This window comes from Lissotriton helveticus, chromosome 12, assembly GCF_964261635.1.
Source record: "Lissotriton helveticus chromosome 12, aLisHel1.1, whole genome shotgun sequence".
NCBI lineage: Eukaryota > Metazoa > Chordata > Amphibia > Caudata > Salamandridae > Lissotriton > Lissotriton helveticus.
The window spans coordinates 837,495,489-837,510,970 of NC_136073.1; the positions used below are offsets into that span (position 1 = coordinate 837,495,489).

Below are 15,482 nucleotides of genomic sequence, written 5' to 3' on the forward strand. Positions count from 1 at the left end.
CGACGACCACGTCGATGAGTATATCAACCCCGTCGACGAAGAAACCGTCGACGACGAAGACGACGACGACGACTCCGTCGACGGCGGCCCCGTCGACGGCGGTCTCGTCGACGAAGACTTTGGTGACGACGGCTCCGTCGACAATGGCTATGTCGTCGACGACACCGTCGACTGTAATTTCAAAGGCTTTTAAATCGCCACAATCGAAGACTATGATCTCTATTCGATCTTTTCAGTCGTCAAGGGGATCGGCGACTATAAGCAAATCTGCAGAATTCACGGCGTGGACGCAGATTTCGCCCCTACCACCATCTTCTTTACTAGAGCAGGATTCAGAAGGAGAGGAGTCGTCAGGTGCGGCCTACAGCCCTTCCCAGCTCCGAATAAAGAGCCAGGACACAGACGAGGAAGAGGTGTTTTCCTTCAAGGAGAGAGCTCACTCTACGAGATATGAATCTTTCCAGGAAACATGTAATTATAATGAGGATGACGAGCAACAAGAGGAGTCACGAGAAGAGTCGCGAGAAGAGTCTGTCTCCATACCCACTTCTCTTGTATCGGACCTGAGGTTCATGATTAATGACTACTATCGTCGTTTTCCAGAGGCAAATGCGCCTCCGTCATCTACGCCGGTGGTTACATCGCAACCTCCAAAGACTCAATCTACTCCTCAGGAGCAGGTGGTGAGGTCACCACCAGTGATAACAATCAGGGACGATTTGACAGAGTCTGATGAGGATGATCAGCCTGAGGAAGGTGAACTTGTACAAGATTCTACAGGACAGGAGTGGAATGAGTACATTTTGCCGTCGGCTCCTTCACCTATTCCGCCGCCAACCACTTCCCCTCCTCAGGACATTGGAGGTTTCCATGACATTATGGAGAAAGCGGCTAAAAGGTTTGATTTGGATATGGAGGTTAAAGAAACTGAATGTTTCTTATATGATTTTAAAGATGATGCCAGGAAATCTGCTCGTTCAATTCCGATTATCCCTCACGTTTGGGAAGAAGGCCTGAAAATTCTAAAGACACCAGCTTCTATTGCGGTTTCGGTTCCTAGAATCGAAAAGAAATATAGAGCACCAGAATCTGCTGCAGCCTGTCTTATAGGACACCCGAGGCCGGAGTCGGTGGTGACGCAGGCAGCGCAGAGGAACTCGAAGAATCCAGTTGCTACTTCATTGGTACCGCCAGACAAGGAAGGGCGGAGAATGGATGGAGCCGGGAAGAGGTTTGCGGTCATGGCAGCCTCTACGATTAAAGCAGCCAATGCTATGGCCCTTATTAGCCGTTTTAATAGGCAAATGTGGTGTGATTTGACACCCATTCTATCTGCACTGCCGGAGGATAAGAAAGCAGAGGCAGAGTCTATCCTTCGAGATGGGGCTAAGTCAGCATCAGAATCTATTGACATTGCCATGGATGTATCCTCTATGGCGTTCAGGCAGATGGCAGGAGCAGTTTCGCTCCGGAGACAGGGTTGGCTAAAGGCAATATCCTTTCGTCCGGAGGTGCAAGCAAAGATTGTAGACATGCCTTTCGATGGCGAAAATCTTTTGGAAAAGCACGTCGACGAGGCGCTGCAAGGTATCAAATCAGACACAGATACAGCTAGAGCGCTAGGGTCACTTCAGCAAGGAAGGTTTCAGTCCTTTCGCAAAAGAGGTGCGAGGGGTCAATTTAATCAGAGGCCCTCATTTCAGACCAACAGATATCAGTCCTATAACCAACAAGGATATAGGCAATACAATGCAGGCAATCAGTACAGGACCTCCAACTCCTCTTACCAGCAGCAGTCTAGGGGCAAGCCCTCCAATAGAAGGAGGAATCAACAGTCTAACAAACGTCAATGATTTCAGGCAGGCGCTCCCCACACAGCAGATCCCGGAAAACGACCACTATCTGTCTCAATACTTGAACAACTGGATGTCTATAACATCGGACAAATGGGTTTTGGACGTAATAAGCAGAGGCCATACCCTGGAGTTTGTGGAAATACCACCAAATCATCCCCCGGTACCCGGGCATCACCAACACCGTCAAGTTCTGCAAAACTAAGTCCTGTCACTTTTGCAGAAGGGGGCTATAGAGGAAGTACCTCAACAACACCGAGGGAAAGGCTTCTATTCGCATTTCTTCCTCATCAAAAAGAAACAAACTCCGAAGTGGAGACAGGTATTGGATTTGAGAGATCTGAATCAATACATAAAGAAAATTCCCTTCCGAATGCTTTCCTTGCAAGAGATCCTTCTAATGTTAAAAGAGAAAGACTACATGGCGTCACTGGATCTCATGGACGCATACTTCCATATCCCAATTCATCGGAAGCACAGGAAGTTTCTAAGGTTCGCTGTGGAGAGTCGCCATTTCCAATTCAAGGTGTTGCCTTTTGGCCTCAAATCGGCCCGAGGATGTTTACCAAATGCATGGCCCCGGTGGTGGCACACTTAAGATTGAAGGGGCATTGCATTTACCCATATCTCTACGATTGGCTGGTGACAGGGCCATCATTCGCAAGAGCCAGAAGGTCCCTTCAGTGCTGCATCTGCCTTTTCCATCGGTTAGGGCTAAGGACCAACTTGGAGAAGTCTTCACTGACTCCAGCTCAGGGCATTCAATTTCTAGGGGCATGGATATGCACCAAGGAAACGAAAGCATACCCATCCGAGGACAGGATGAGGAAAATAATAAGCCTTGCAACATCCCTTCAAACAAAAAGGTTCACTTTTGTGCGGATGTACAAATCCTTGTTGGGGATGATGTCCTCTTGCATCCCGCTAATTCCAAACTGCCGTCTTCGGATGAGACCCTTGCAGGAACATCTAGACGAGCAGTGGGTTCAGTCCAAGGGAACCTTCGAAGATCGGATTACCATCACTCAACGTATGAAGGTGGCCATGTCATGGTGGAAGGTTCAGAGGAACTTGAATCAGGGTCTCAGCTTTGTACCTCAAAAACACAACTTTGTGATGACGACGGATGCTTTATTACAGGGATGGGGTGCACACCTACAGGAACTGGAGATCCAAGGACACTGGTCAGAGTGGGAAGCACAGCTTCACATAAATTTGTTGGAACTCAAAGCGGTGTTTCTGGGGCTTCAAGCTTTCCTACCCAGAATACAGAACTCGTCAGTGCTAATTCGAACGGACAGCACCACGACTATGTTTTATCTTCTGAAGCAAGGAGGAACAAGATCCAAACCTCTTTCTGCGCTGGCACAAAGAATTTGGAAATGGCTGATAAATCACAACATTTCTATTCGAGTGCAGCATATACAAGGCATCCTCAACACAAGAGTGGATGTCCTAAGTCGCACATCAAGTGTGCTGCACGAGTGGGAACTGGACGACACTCAGCTGCACAAGGTATTCCAAAGATGGGGCACACCAACGTTTGACTTGTTCGCAACCCGGGACAATTCGAAGTACGTTCAGTTTGCGTCCAGGTACCCTCAGATGGATTGCAAGGGAGATGCGTTTCCCATGGACTGGACGGGAATGTTCGCTTACGCGTTCCCGCCAATTCCTTTGATACCACGAGTGATTCGCAAAATGAGATCAGAACCATGTCATGTCATTCTGATAGCACCCGCCTGGCCGAGGCAGGCATGGTTTTCAGATCTGCTGCAGATGTCGAAGGGCTGCAAGGTGCAATTCCCGACATTCCAGAGCCTCATATCAATGAGCAACGGACAAATTCTGCATCCGGACCTACCATCGCTAAAGTTATCCGCATGGAACCTCATGAGTGGGAATTTCAAGCCATGAATATTCCACAAGACTGCAGACGAATACTTTCACAATCCAGAGCTATGTCAACCAATAAGACATACACAGCCAAATGGACACGTTTCTGTCACTGGTGTACTATTCAAGGGCTGCATCCATTGACGGTAACCCCAGAAGGTATTCTGCCCTACCTGTTGTCGTTATCAAAAGCAGGTCTGTCTCATGCCTCGCTGAAGGTGCATTTGGCGGCGATTTCACGATTTAGAAGAACGCCAGACGAGCCATCTCTCTGGTCCCACAGGCTGATAAAAGAGTTCGTTAAAGGGCTTTTTAGAGCTTTTCCACCTATTCTACGACCGCCAGTAACCTGGCACCTCAATACAGTCTTGACGCAGCTTATGTGGCCACCATTCGAGCCTATACACAAGACAGACTTACAATTCCTATCTTGGAAGACAGCCCTGCTACTAGCTCTGACCTCGGCGAGGAGAGTTAGCGAAATACAAGCCTTTTCAGTGGAAGAGCCTTTCCTGCAATTTCGTCAGGACAGGGTTATACTTCGGACAAATCCAAAGTTTATACCCAAGGTCCCTACTTCTTTTCACTTGAATGAGCCAGTTATTTTGCCTACCTTCTTCAACAATCCCTCATCTGAAGCAGAAAGAGCGCTGCACTCTTTAGACATCGCTAGATGTTTGAAATTCTACATCGAACGAACAAGAACATTCCGCAAATCTAAACAATTGTTCATTTCATTTGAAGGTCAGAGGAAAGGGCTACCTCTGTCAAGACTGAGTATTGCCAGATGGATATCATCGGCTATCATTAAGTGTCATGAGAAAGCCGGAAAACCACTTAATTCCAGAGTGACTGCTCATTCCACAAGAAAGATGGCGACATCGATAGCCTTATTTGCAGGAGTGTCTCTACCTGACATCTGCAGAGCAGTGACTTGGAAGAGTGTGCATTCATTTACTAAGCACTACTGTCTCGACACTGCGTGGAAGGAGGACACGGCAGTAGGGCAAGCTGTTCTGAAACGTCTGTTTCAATAAGGTATTCTGTATTGCTCTATTGATACTCTATGCAATGTGTGGATGTATATGTATATATGTATATATCTATATGTAGAATCTGATTTTGTTATACATGGTTTTCTATTCTTATCTGCCCTGTATATTTTCAGATCATGTTCTAACGATATTTCAGCTGCAGAACTTCCTTCTGGGTTCTATCCTGGAAACGCTGCAGGCTTTGTGGGTACTACTTACTACTCTGATACAAGCATGTGAATCTATGACAGATGTAATACTGGAGAAGGAATTAGTTACTTACCTGTACACTATAGTTCTCCAGTATTATCTTTCATAGATTCACATGCGCCCGCCCGCCTCCCCATTTCTCAGGCAGAATTTATTGTCTCGGTATTTATCCAGGTCTCTCACTTGGGGCTGGAAATCTGAGGCAGGAAGCTTCTGCTGGGGAGTGTGAGGGCAGGGCAGCAATGCTGATTGGCTGACTTTTGGACCAAACAATGAGGAGGTCTGGTTACCAAATACTACAGTCCCTATGGGCTTTTCAATGCAGTTTTTCAATGCAGTTTTTCTCCTCTATGATACTGCTTTGGTCATTCTGTTACCGTGAGACTCCCACCATGACGACGGGGAAGATACAAGCATGTGAATCTATGACAGATAATACTGGAGAACTATAGTGTACAGGTAAGTAACTAATTCCTTTTTTTCACTTAAACCGACACCCAGTGAACACAACTCAGAAAGAAACTGAAGACATTTCTCCTCACTGAGCACTATGCCCTCGCCAGTTAGGCGCCAAACCGCCCTCCCAGTCTTTAATGCTGTATAAAGTCTTGATGATTCCCGCCCTTCTGTTCATCCCTCCTTTGCAACCTGGTGAGATTTATTCTATAGAAATACCTCAGTATACATTCTTAGTGCATATTATAAACAGCAAAGCACTGCACTTAAACAAGACATTTTTAAGTACTTCATCTGTGTGAACGGTGCCTATTTGTAGTGGTATTTAGACAAATTATTGAGTTCAAAATATCAAGAGAAAGAAATATCGTAAAAAACATATTGTGATTCAAAAATATTGTGATACAAAAAAATCGCTGCCAAGAGTATTGTGTTTTTTGGCCATGTAATATCGTTTTTAAGAATATCGTTCCTTTTAATCTAAGTTTCAGTAGTATAGTTGTAAAGAAAACCGTTTTTTAATTATTTTGATGTGCTTTAGTTAATATATACATTTTCTGTGTTACTATTGTGTGCATAATTGTTATTCATTTTAAATATATAGTTTGTAATTTTAAGTGAATGCAATTTTTTTGTTTAAAAATGTTAATAGTAGTTTTTAGTGTTGTAGTGGGTTGTTGGATTTGTAGGGGGATACAGTGGGAAGTAAAGTAATAATTAAATAACAATTAAATATTAATTGTTACTCGTTTATGTAATTGACTATTAATTAAGTAAATTGTGTAATGCTGATATATTTTTATTTATATTTTAGGTGCAGGCTCTTGTGTTTTAGGGGTATAGGGTAAGTTAATTAATAATTAACTATTAGTCATAAAATATTTATTTTATTGATTATTAATTATTTCGATTGTTTGATGGTGATTTGTTTTAGTTATCTTTTAGGTGTGGACTGTTGAGTTTGTATGAGTATTGGGTGGGATATATCAGTAAATAGGATTGTAAATCTAACCCAGCCGAAATCCAAAACTTTCCTTACTGTTGCACTGTTGGGAGTGGGAATAGTCATCATCATCATCATCATAATCTTTATTTCAATCTCCAGGATTATAAAAGTACATTCACATAAAAACTTAAAACCTTTTTCCACATTTACCAAAATGATCCAATAAAACTAAAGTGTATATATACATATGTAAGTGAATTAATAAAATATGCTTCATTAAAAAGTAAAAAAATCATTTGATATCATTCTTTTCTCTATTAAAAAAAACAACTTTAAATTTAAGCCACAGCTGTTTAAAAAGATCAATATCACTCAAATAGCTATCTATGTATTATGATGTTTTCATGTATGGCAACAAGGTGGCTTATGTTTTATATTTCTTACAAGTCCTAAACTATGAAATAGTACAAATACTCATAAAGTGCTATGTGACAATAAACACCCCTTCTACCAAACATATTTTGGAAATAATTGGAATGAAGTTGGGCTTTGCTAGTCTATAATTTGTACCCCTACTGGTTGAGCTCCATCTTGTTCACTTAATTGACTACTATATTATGTAGCCCCAGGGATAATATGCATTTTTTTGCGAATTGCCCACATCAATCCCAAAAATGAGGCAACCGATATTACACACTGCTCGCTTGGGTTTGAGTACAGTATTCTTAGTGCAGTGTTGCTGCTCCTACTGCCCATATTTTTATGTAATGGTTTTAACCATTTTTTCTGTGGGGCCTCATAGACGGGACAAACAAAAGGTATATGCGAATAAGTCTCCACTTACTCTACACATAGTTGACATCTAGTGTCATCTGTGTTGTATCATTTGTGTGTGAAAGACTTTAATGGTAGAGTGCCCACTCGAAATTGGAAGTAGAGTCTTCTATCTGAGGGCTTAGAAATGAAATCCCAATATGGTTCGTACAAGGGACCATGTCTGAACTCTAAAAATCTACCTATCAATGATGAGCTCTCTGTACTACTTATGATGTCAGTTACAATCATAGTCCGGTATAGCTCTTTCATTTTCCTTTTTGAGGGAAACCGTTAGCCCATGGGATCCTACCATAGGTGTCTCAAACCCATTGTTACCAATGTGCATTTAACTTTTTGCAACCAGCTGATCTTTCGTGTGGTGTCAGCTTCCTGGACGCTCAGGGGAAGTCCATAGTCTACGCCAGTATGCTATTGGGCGGAATCAAGATACCTCATCCAGTGATTTACATCCTAGATCATAGTACAAAGGCCTTAAAGGGGTATTTTGCGGAAGACCTGTGATACCTCTTAAAAACGTATTTTGGGCTGAGACTAATGGCGTCAGATGTTCGAAGCCCCATAGTTCCGAACCATAAAGTATTGAGGCCATAACTTTGATATTATAAATCTTTATGGCAGGGGTAATTGGCTTTGTAAATGATGTTTTGTGTTCTTTCACCAATGCTCCTGCCAATTGATGATGTTTTAAGGCCATAGCTTCAATCTGGGGTTTCCAAGTAAGTTTTTCAGCTAAGGTAACCCCTAGATAATTAAAAACGTTGGTCTGTTCGAGGGGCTTGTTATTTAGACATATATTGCCCTTGATTGCCCGATGCTTGTGTAAAACCATACATTTGGTTTTACTTGCATTTATCACTAGGCCTCGCACCTTACAGAAATCTTCAAAACGCAAAAGTGCTCGCCACAGGCAGCTCTGTGTTTTAGAAATGATGAGCGTGTCGTCTGCGAACATGAGTATTGGTATTTTTATACCTACAAGGACCGGAGCATCTGTTAGATGGGTAGAAAAAAAATTGTTACGCCTTTCAAGAATAAAGAAAGTAAAGTTGGGGCCATGTAGGCAGCCTTGGCGAACCCCCTTAGATCCGGGAAATCGGTCGGTAATTTTACCCTGCGCACCCCATCGCACCTGTGCGAAGTTGTCCTCATGTAGTCTGACAATTATGGATAACAAGTCTGATGGGATTCCTAGGTCCACAAGGACCATCCAGAGTTTTTTCCTTTAGACCAGGTTGAAGGCAGATTTGATTTCCACAAGGGCAGCATAGATAGTGCCATCGGCAATCACTACAGTGCACCAATATATTAATATAAAATAGAACACCTGGTCAATGGTGCTAACGTGGGCACGAAAGCCTGCCTGTAGAGGTGTTAGTATGTCATTTGTTGTGATACAGTCCTGCATTTTTGCCAGCACTAATCTTGCCATCACCTTTTGTATTGAGTTGATTAGGCTTATGGCCTTATAATTGCATGGACTAGAGCGGCCAACTTTTTAAAAAATTGGTATGATCTCTGCACCACGCCAGGATTCAGGGATGGGAGCTCCACTGGCTACAGCATTAGCTAAGATCTGCGTATATCTTTGCCAGATACCCTTGTTGTACAAAAATTAATCCGCTGGGATACTATCTAAACCCGGGGCTGTTACTCCTGTAACTGCCCCCAGTGTTGCTCCAAAATCAGAAATATCAAAGAACAAAGCCGATGTATGAGGTGGAATTTGGAAAGGCTCATCAGCTTCTTATTCCTCTTCTATTGCAAATTGTTTCGAGAAGCGTGCAATCCATGTTTCTGGAGCTACATGATTTTGTGGGGATGATGCTTGCCCTCCTCTACCCCATTTTACCTCTCCAAAGTCCAACACTTTACCTGCTTTTGCATAAACCTGAATGGTGATATTATATCTAATATTCCCAGACTCCTATACTTTTCTGAATATTGGTTAAATATATTTTTTGTTTATTTTTTAAATTTTATATTATTTGTTTTTTATGTTTATATCATGTTTTGTAAATGCTTTTGGGGTTTTTATTTTTTTCATATTTGATTTATTGGCTAAATTAATTAACATATTTTTTAATTTAATTGTTTATATTTTCTTATGTTTCTTTTATATGTTTAACTATTTTGTGTGTATATCCTTGCTAGTATCATGCAATTAAAGTGAAATCCCATAGAATGGAGAATTTTTGTGTGGGGCTAGATTTACAATTCATAAAACCACACAGATTTTAGTTAGACATTTACCATTTGCTTGGGGGGAGTGGGGAGTAGGGAGGGAAAAATTATGTTTTGAGATAGGGAAGCACTGGGGGTTTCCACTTTTCAGAAAAAAGTAACAAGGCTTATCTGCTGCTGCAGCCAAAGCCTCTTTTTAATTTTTCCCACCATTAAAATGAAATCCGGTGTACCAACTACCAGGAAAACTGAATGCGGGAACACCAGCTTAGGATGACTTACTCAGAGCGGATTTCCGTGCAGAGTCTGGTACTACGTGATGAGGTATTTTCTAAGATGCTTTAATGTACCTTTTCTATTACATGGGTTAAAATAGGTCTCCACATCTGTTCACGCTAGAGCTAATCTAAGCCTGGCTGGTCTTCCATGGATGTCATTCAGGGGTTGCAACTGTGACCTTTGGCTTGCTCTTGCGATCCCTGGCACTGCCACTGCTAACCTCAGAGGTGGCAAAATCAGTGCCAATACTGCACAGGAATGATTTCCCTTATGGGCACTGCTCTTATTATTTTCTGCCCATTTTGTATTATAATGGGAGTGTATACTACTCAGCTATTCGCTATCTGTGCAATAAAAAAATGACGCACACTTAGGCGAACTGGAGCTTCAATGGCCGCAGAGGTAAGTAAAAAGACTTTAAAATGTAAGATGTGGGTGTGCTTGCAGTGTGTATATATGTGTGACAGTGTGTGTATGTGTGAGCATTTGTGAGAGCAAGTGATTGAGAATCAGTGGCAGGTAGCAGGTGAGTATAACAAAGAGTGATAATGAGTGAAGTAAAGTAAGATCACTGCATGTGATTGAGTTTGAGTGAAAATCAATGAGTAACAATGAGTATGTGGGAGTATTAGAGAGTGTGAGTGAGAATGAGTGAGAGTGAGTTCCAATGTAGCTATGGGTGAGAATGAGTGAGTCAGAGTGAGAGAGAATAATTAAGAAAGAGTGGGAGAAAGGGTGGCTTCAATTGAGTATGAGTGGCAAAGTATGAATGAGTGAGAGTGATCGTGAACATGAGAGTAAGTGAGATTGAATGAGTGAAAATGAACAAGGATTGAATGAGTGAGAATGAACAAGTCAGAGTGAGTGAGAATAAAGGGGTGAGAGTAAGAGTGAGCGCAAGTGAGTATGAGTGAGTAAGAAAGCATGAGTGAATCAGAGTAAGAATGAGTGTGTATGAAGGAGGATGAGTGTAGGAGAGTACGAGTGAGTGCAAAATAGTGGATGAGAGTGAATGGGTGAGTGCAAGCGAGAATTAATGAGAATCAGTGTGGGTGAGAACCCATGTGACTAAATGTAAATGAGCCTGAGTGAGAATGTGGTGTTATGATTGTGACTCTACAGTTGGCCCTGATATGCTGAAGGGAATTCTTGTCTTAGGGGAGCACCCATCACAAAGTACTTGACGTTGCATACTGCAGATACTTCTTGGCATATGTGGGGCACCTGTGGAAAGTTGCTGACATACCTAAGGAAATTCTTGGCATAGGGTCCCCCCATGGCAAAATACTGGCACATTAAAGGTAATTCTTGCCACTAGGGATAACACCCATGGATGATGAGTGAGGTTATGCTGTTTAAGAAGAAACTCAAAACCTGGCTTTTTGTGCAAATCTTGAGGGCTTATTAAGAGTTTGGCAGTCTACGGTCTGCCAGACTTGGAGGGCTGCGACTGTGGCAGTACGCCAACTGCCCTATTAGGACCAGGGTGGTTGGGCCGCCCTGGGACCACTGCAGCTGACAGGGATCAGAGATCCCTGGCGGTTCATCAGCGATCTTGAGGTCGCAATATGCTTGGCGTGGCCCCTGTTGTAATTACACCTAACAGACCACCTTTTATCACTAACAAACATATAATGATCCTTCCATCAGTTGTCCAACAAACACCCTCCTCTCCCTTCAACCATAATAACACTAACACACAACACACACACTGCACACCACCACACTTTGTAACTCTTGAAACAAACCAATCTAAGATAAACACTCTCACCTCTACTTCATTCCCTCTTACACACAACATACACTCTACTCATAAACACATCATCACCCCTCTACGTCACAACCTCCTCTCACAAACAATACTACACAACCAAATCCAGTGCATGAAACATATACATCAGCACCCCTTTTCACTACACCTCAAAAGCAAAACATATCACACACACCAGCACAACAAGATCTTCAGAGCACAACACCTCATAATACTTACCATCACAAAATACATACATATACCCACCTTTCAAACCACACAAACGAACAAACTCCAATGCCAAGCTTTCACTCTTCCACCACACCTAACACAGATACAGCAATACAGCACCTCTCTTCTAACCGCCTCTCCTCCATTGTACAATTTAGAACATTACTACATGACCCACATGCTGCACCACCTCCCCTGACTCATACACCTTCCGCCTTAAACACACGCAAAAAATATATGCAACATGCCACACCTCACAACTTTGCTTCCCCAAGTCTACCTCACAACAATGTTACACCACAAAAGCAACACAGCACTCCAACTAATTCTCAAACACTATCTCCAACACATACACATGCAGACCCATCAAAATGTCTTCTTAGCATGCTGGATGAGGAACACGATACAGAACAGCTACACGATTGCTATCCTAATTCAGCTAATACCAGCACTAAAAACACACCTGCTACACACTCACACAATACTGATCACTCTTCTACACAACAAAGTCCTACTATCACCAAAGGCCACTCTCTACACTGTCTACTAATAAATGCTCGATCCCTCTCTAAAAACAAGCATCACATCTTCGACCTTCTCACCGATGCAAAACCAGGCATTCTGGGCCCGATTCACAGAACTAACTTGGGACAGGGTCCTGGACTTGCTGCTTTTGGTGTTCACAGAGGGCGTTTGGTAGTGGTAGAGTTGGGATTTTGTCTTGAGCCTGTCTTGAGTCTGTCTTAAGTCTGTCTTAAGTTTGTCTTAAGTTTGTCTTGGGTTTGTCTTGGGTCAGGCTTGGGACGGGGTCCTGGCTTTGCTGCTGCTGGGTGACTTCTGTGAGTGCCAAAAGTGGTGAGTTTGGGATTTTGTCTTGGGTTAGTTCTGTGAATCGGCCCTACTATTCATAACCGAATCATGGTTGGGAGAGGATATGGCTCCAGTCCTGCATGACGCCATTCCTCTAGGCTATCAAATAATCACCCAAAATCGTATAGCCAAAAAAGGAGGTGGTCTAGCTGTTGTATTCTGGCAAACAATACATATCACTAAAGTTGACAACATCTCCATAAAGAATTGTGAGGCTCTTCTAACAAGATGCAATCCTACACCGTCTTCCACCTGTAACTTCCTGCTCCTTTACAGACCTCCACCTAGCAAGGCAACATTCCCAGACGCACTTCTAGAAGCAGTTTCAAACCTGATAACAATACACTCCAGCCTATGCGTTCTGGGTGGCCTTAACATCTGGTTTGATAAAACCAATATGAGCCATCCAAAAATAATAATCACTGGCCTAGACGCATTGAACCTGCATCAGATTGTCCACAATCCGACACACACCGCTGGACATATCCTAGATGTCATTTTTGCTAATACTGAACTAGTTACCTTTCAAACTATAACTCCAGTGACATGGTCAGACCACCACTTGCTTGCTTTCCAACAGAAAACAACACTAAGCAACTCACCTAAAACTATCTTACATCCATCCACCTATCGGACGTGGAACAAACTCAATTTGGAACACTTGGAAACACAACTAACAGCCAGTATAAATCTGGAAACCATAAATTCTGTTCAGAATCTATATGATTGGCTACAGGAAGCTTTGGACATCCTGATACCACTCAAAACCACACAACAGAACAAAAGAAAAAAAGCGCCTTGGAGAAACATAGAAATAAAAGACATAAAACAACAAATTAGAAAGCTGCAACGTACCTGGCTCAAAACAAACGCCAAACAAGACAAACTTCACCTGCAGAAAATTAACCTATTATATAAGTCGGCTATCAAAAAAGCTAAGAAAAGGTACTATTCAGACAGAAGTCAAAACGCTAAATGTGCAAATAAAGAATTCTATAAAATACTCAATGAATTTCGAAAACCAAATTGCCTAGAAGGAACTCATCCTGTTACTCAAGATTTCACAGACAAACTGGCAAATCATTACACGGACAAAGCAGACAAATTGGACTCGTACTTAAAACAGAAACAAAGCACCAGCACTAACCCTTGTACAAAACAACTATCCAAGAATGCTCTAAACAAGCCTCTCAGTTCCTTCCAACACATCTCACACGATGAATTTATGGACCTGGTCAAAGCAAGCAGGCCTGCCGTCAGCCCTTTTGACCCCTGTCCGCCACAAACTTTCAAGACAATTCTTTTAACAACCTCTGCTGCCATTCCAGTAAGAAAAATCATCAATGATTCCTTAACTATTGGAATACTTCCAGAAGAACTCAAAAAGTCATACATACGCCCTTTACTGAAGAAAACAAACTTGGACCTGCTGAACCCTGACAACTACAGACCCATTACAAATGGACCTTTCCTGGGCAAACTGATAGAAAGAGCAGCGTTTGCCCAGATGTCACAATTCATTGAAGAGAATGACATACTTTCAGATTTCCAAACAGGATTCTGTCAGGGAAGAGGCACTGAATCTGCCCTCCTTGCCATCTGGGATGACCTAAAGAATACAGTTGACCGCAACGGGGTTGCTACGCTACTCCTCTTGGACCTCTCAGCTGCCTTTGACACGGTTGACCATGACACTCTGAAACAAAGACTTTATGAAGCCGCCATTGAGGGAACTGTTCTAGACTGGATTGCGTCCTACCTTCGAAACAGAACTAATGTCATCCATACCCCACCTTTCTCGTCCAAACCGTACTCCACAAAAGCAGGGGTCCCTCAAGGTTCTATCATCTCGCCCATGCTTTTCAACATCTACATGAAGTCTTTACCAGTACTGATCAATACATTTCACCTCACGTGCTACAACTATGCAGATGACACGCAAATGCTCCTTCAACTGGAATGCCCCAAAGACATTGGAAAATCACCAATTTTCAGCTGTCTCAGAGCTGTGGATCAGTGGATGACTTGGAGCCATCTCAAATTGAATGCTTCAAAAACTGAAATACTCACGTGTGGCGATTGGAAAAATCACAACCCGCTTGCCGCATGGCCTGATGAACTGGGATCACTGCCTAAAGTATCGAAGGAAGTAAGAAACCTCGGAATGACCATGGACTCCAAGCTGTCGATGAATGCCCAAGTGGATAAACTAGCAAGATCAAGCTTTGCTACTATAAAAACGCTGCTACGAATTTTCCCTCATTTGGGATTTCCACACAAGGTCCAAGCTACCATCTCCCTTGTTCTATCCAAACTCGATTACGCCAATACCCTCTACCACGGATCACCTTTAACGACCATGAAATGACTACAATGGATTCAGAGCTGCCAGACTACTAATGCACTACCCTATTTCTCATCCTGTGCCTCTATCAATATATTTAATCTAAATATACGTACTTCCTTTATGTATCTATATACTTTCAATGTACTTATGGATCTATATATTTATCACTTTCTTCTAATTTAACATTTCCAATGCACTCCCCTATTTCTCAGCCTATACTTCGCTCAATATATCTTCTAGCCCAACCTTCTGACTCATCTCAAACTTCTTTCTACTACTCCTTCCAATGCACTACCCTATCTCTCATCCTATACATCTATCAATATATCCTCTACATCTCATTTATCCCAAACCCCATACCACTACTATGATCGCCAAAATAACCCTTTCTAGACTCTCTCCTGCTCTACCCCTCCTTGCATCATCTGACACCTCTATTTACTACACCGATCCCCTAAAACAAACCTTTCTAAACTCTCCCCTCCGACTCCTTCCCTCCAAAACTCCTTTTTACTCATCCAAAAGCCTCTTCCTACTGCTAAGACCTAAAAAAAAAATCCTTCACTCTTTTATCCCTCCACTATCCTTTTCA

At 42.5% G+C, this 15,482-nt stretch overlaps 1 protein-coding gene across 4 annotated transcripts in view; it reads left to right on the plus strand.

Moving 5' to 3' along the window:
- LINGO3 (leucine rich repeat and Ig domain containing 3) overlaps positions 1-15,482 on the plus strand; it is a 1,135,152-nt gene that overhangs the window by 161,922 nt on the left and 957,748 nt on the right. For 3 of the 4 annotated variants that reach the window (XM_078669069.1, XM_078669072.1, XM_078669068.1), the window contains one exon: positions 6,264-6,293. The exons of the other annotated variant lie outside the window; for it this stretch is intronic. The gene's annotated coding sequence lies outside the window, so the exon portion shown is untranslated. The remainder of the gene's footprint in view (positions 1-6,263; positions 6,294-15,482) is intronic. 4 annotated transcript variants of the gene reach the window in all.